Raw genomic sequence first — 4,658 nt, 5'->3', positions numbered from 1 at the left:
CTATTTTGATTTTGTCCATAACCTTGATTATGGTTACCACCACCTTGATTATGGTTACCACTACCTTGGTTGTGATTTCCATAACCTTGGTTTTGATTACCATAATTTTGGCTTTGATTTTGGCCACTATAACCTTGGTTATTATAGCTACCACGAGAACCTTGGTTCCCTTGGTTTCTATAACCACCACCTTAATTATAGTTGTCAAAATTGCCTTGGTTTTGGTAATTCCTATTCCATTGACCTCTTTGATTATCAAACCTTTGAGCATTATTATTTGACACATAATTCACATGCTCACTCTCATTGTTATCAAACTCATCAACACATTCAGTAGGACAATTACTAGAGTCATGATCATACGATCCACATGCATCACAAAACAAACAACCCATAGGCATATTATGTGAAGAGGGAGGGGGTTGAGAGTTAGAAGGAGTACCTCTCCCCTTAAATTGGGAGGGAAGATTCGAAGCTTGGGATGAAGTAGAAGTGCTCTCCAACTTGGCTTTGATTGCGGTCATCTCCTTTCCCAAGTTTGTCATTTGGGAGGAAAGGTTGTTGATCGCATTTAGATGGTCTACCGAGTACAATGAAGATTGCTTGCTTGAAGAGTATCTCTCCCCATCTTGCCAATCTCTATAGTACGTCACCACGTCCTCAATGATGTCCACCACTTCTTCTTCGGTCTTGTTCATGATAGGACCCCCGGCCCCCCCATCAAGGCATGACTTGCCTTGGGGACTTAAACCGCCATAGAAGATTTGGACCACTTGGTATGTTGGGATTCCGTGATGAGGGCACTCCCTTTGATACTCTTTGTATCTCTCCCATGCTTCGTAAAGGCTTTCATTTGGCCTTTGCTTGAACCCTTGAATCAAGGCTCTTGCCTCCGCCGTCTTCTTTTGAGGGTAGAAGCGGGACAAGAAGGCTTTTGTAACATCATCCTATGTTCTCAAGGAGTTGGGCTTCACTTTTTTATCTAGCCACTCTAAGGATCTTCCTATGAGAGAGAAGGGGAACAACTTAAGGCGTATGAACTCTTGAGAAACTCCGTTAACTTTGATGGTGTTGCAATATTTTTCAAATTCTTTAAGATGGTTCAACGGGCTCTCATTCTTAGCCCCACTATATTGCCTCCTCTCAATTAAGGTGATCATGGCCGACCGAATCTCGAAATCATTTGCCGGTGTTGTAGGCGGAGCTATGCCGCTCTCAAACCTATAAGCACCGGGTATTCCTAGCTCCTTCAAGGCCACTCTCGGATTTTCTCCCATGCCTTGCTCTTCTTCAATCTCTTCTTCACTTGAAGAACTATACCCCAAGGAGAATCGATTAGAGCTATTCTTCTCCTTGAGAGAGTCCGTTCAATTTCCGGGTCAAAAGGCACAATGGATCGATCACGAGCTCTATGCATGCAAAAATTCAAAGAAAATATTAGTAGCACGGCTACAAGTGTAGCCTAAAGAAACAAAATTTTTTGTATTTTTTTTTTCAATTAAAATGAAGTAGACTCAACAACAAAAGCTAAGCACCAATAGCACTCCCCGGCAACGGCGCCATTTTGACAAGAGGAAAATGTATGTCGTTATCTACCCTTCCCCCAAGTCAAACAAAATTTATAAACACCTAACCAACCTTATATGAATATAGGGCAAGTTAAGGGTCGATCCCTAGGGAATGCAATGATGAAAACTAGAGTCTAAGTCAAGCTACCTCGAAGATGGGGTTGAGATTATGGTTGGCACTATGGTAAACTAAAACAAGTCTAATCAAGTAAAACAAAGGTCTAGACACTAGGGATATGGGTTCCACATGCAAGTTCAATGATAATGCTAGTTTAGAGCTCAATTAATTAATTCAAGTATTGCAATGGACAAACAATAGTAGCAATCAAGAGAGTTCAAATGCTATCTCCTATAGGCCAATCTAGGTGTCACTATGAAAGGCAAATCAAGAAGGATCACAAGCAAACCCAATCAATTAGAGCAACTTTCAATTCAATTGTTCATGTCATTAAGAGTTGCAATGCAATCTAGATTAATCTTATAGGTTGATCACTCCTAGTCTAATCAATCACATGCAAAACTATGTCAACCAATTTAATTGCAACAAATCAATCAATCAAAGAGCATCAACTAGCAATTTCATTAATCAAACATGCTTCCCCCTTTCCCTAGCAACTAATCTACTCACTAATCATGGTGAAATTCAAGAACAAATAACTAGAAATAGCTTTAATCTTCATTTCTATATCAAAATCTAAGAGAAATCAAAATAATCAACAATATCAAATTCAAATCCAAAGAAGAACAAGCAACAAGCAAAAATCAAATAGCAAGTAAGTAAAAGATGAAAGAAGGAAGAGATTCTCACTAATATTGATGATTGAAAATGAAGAAATCCAAACTTGATTGATCAAATGTTGAGTTACAAATCCAGAACCAAGAACTTCTCTCTAACTTCTCTCTAAATTCTCTCTCTAAAACTAAGCTAATGAAAAATTATCAAAAAGTCCCCTTTGAAAAGGAATTACAATTCTCTTTATAGGTAAAGAAGAAACCGGTAAATCCCGCGGTCTCTCTCGATGAATCCGCGGCCGCGGAGAAATGGGTACGGAACCCTCCGCGGGCTTTCTGGGCAGCACCCGCGCCCGCGGCAAGATGGACCCGCGCCCGCGGCCAATCCCCTGCTCCTAAAACTCAATCAGGGGGCCGCGGTCTCTCTGAGATGGAGCGCCCTCTCCAGATTTCCCGCGCCCGCGGAGAGCCCGCGGGGCAACCGCGGGAAGCTCCTGCCAAAATCTTGCAATTTGCTCTTCTTAAGCCCGCGCCCGCGGTTCCACTGACCCGCGCCCGCGGCCTGCTGGAAATACCTTGGAGACCTCTCCGAGGCCTCTCCAAGGCCTCTCTAAGCCCTCTCTGGCCAAATGCTTCTTCCTTACTTGATCATTAAGGCCCCAACTCGATTCCTTTGCAAAGGTGATTCTCCAAATACCTACACAAGCAAACAAAGAAAGGAAATAAAAGGAAAAAAGAGCCAAATAAAAGTAAAACACGAGGAAAACACGAGAACTGTAAAGAAAAGAGGAGAAAGAGAAACCTAAGGAAAAAGGACCAAAAATAAGAGAAGAAAGCATGAAAAAGGGAAAGAAATAACCCTAAAAGACTACCCTATGAGTGCCATAAATGACACTCATCACACCTCATGGCTTATACCAACCTCATGTATTTACAAGGGTTGGACGATGCCACTTGGTGTCAATGTTTTCCGACTACATTGAAGGGCATTGCTCAACAATGGTTTGGCAACCTGCCAGCCGGTTCCATTGATAGTTTCAAGAAGCTGGGCTTCTTGTTTGCTTCCAACTTCTCAATGAACATCCCTGTGAAGAAAACAAGTCTTGACTTGAGCACCATTAAGCAGGGAGAGAGAGAAGGATTACGCTCTTACGTCAGGCTGTTTAATCTGTCCAGAATTTAGATTCAAGGACTGTCTGACAAAGTAGCCTTTACAGACTTCTTTAAGGGTCTAAGAGACGGGTCGACCTTTAAGTTTGACCTAGTCAGAAAAGGGGCAATTTACCCTACAGGCGGCCCTAAGGGAGACAAAAAGCTATATTCAAGCAACCGACCTCTGCTAGCCTGGTAGCCAGTCGGACTCCAAGAAGTCTTACATACAAAAAGACAGCCAGCTTGCTCAGCCGGCAAAGAAAAAAGATGAGAGCAAGAAGAGAATAGAAGTCTGGACGGTGAATGATTCTGACCAGCCGTCCCACAAGAAAAAGAAAGAATTTAAACCGTACATCCCCAAATATGAGTTTAACAAGGACTACAACTCTATCCTCATGGAGATCAAGGACCGGCTGTCTCTAGAGAAGCCGAATCCAATGAAAAGTTCCATTCAATCAAGAAACAAAAATAAATTTTGCCAATACCATGAGGAAGTTGGCCATGACACCAACGACTGCTTCAGCCTTCAGCGGGCGTTGGACCGTCTGGCTGACAAAGGGATGTTAAAGTCCTACATTTCTAAGTCCAAAGGGACTAATAAGAAGAACCCAGGGCAGTCCTCTAAGACAGCCCAGCCTGCTAGTAGCTCGGAAACTGACAAAGAGCCGGTCTACACTATAGCAGGCGGGTTCTCATCCGGTGGCCCTACCATCCAGGGCACCAAGAGCCATCTTCGAAAGATGGACAATGATGATGATGAGCAGGCGGCAGCTAGCACCTCCTTCCCTGACGTTCTGATCACTGAGAAGGATAGGGGCACCGTCCGCCATCCGCTTGACGACACGGTCGTCATTGAATGTAAGGTCACCAACTAGCTTGTTGGGCGAATCCTTATTAACACCGGCAGCTCGTTGGACATAATCAGTCTCCGGTGTCTGCAAAAGCTGAAATACAAACTCAGCAGCATGCATCCAATTACCCACCCTTTGGTTGGTTTTGGGGGTGGGATGGTTTACCTAGTCGGTAGAATGGACTTACCTATCCGACTAGGTGAAAAAGGAAAAGGACGACACCTAGTCGTCAAATTTTTGGTTGTTGAGGAACTGACCGCCTATAACATCATCTTAGGCCGCCCAACCCTCAACAAAGCCAAGGCTGTAATCATCCCTTCTCTCATGCTCATCAAGTATGAGAGGGATGATGGCT

The 4,658-nt window shown here is 43.4% G+C and overlaps 1 pseudogene; it reads left to right on the top strand.

Annotated features, from left to right (window-relative positions):
* The first annotated feature begins 786 nt into the window (after positions 1 to 786).
* LOC145637591 (small nucleolar RNA R71) lies at positions 787 to 885 on the top strand (annotated as a pseudogene).
* The last annotated feature ends 3,773 nt before the right edge of the window (positions 886 to 4,658 follow it).

The sequence above is a fragment of the Chenopodium album genome, chromosome 6 (genome assembly GCF_948465745.1).
Source record: "Chenopodium album chromosome 6, dcCheAlbu1.1, whole genome shotgun sequence".
NCBI lineage: Eukaryota > Viridiplantae > Streptophyta > Magnoliopsida > Caryophyllales > Amaranthaceae > Chenopodium > Chenopodium album.
Note: the sequence above shows the minus strand (reverse complement) of the source record. Positions and strands in the feature narration are given on the sequence as shown.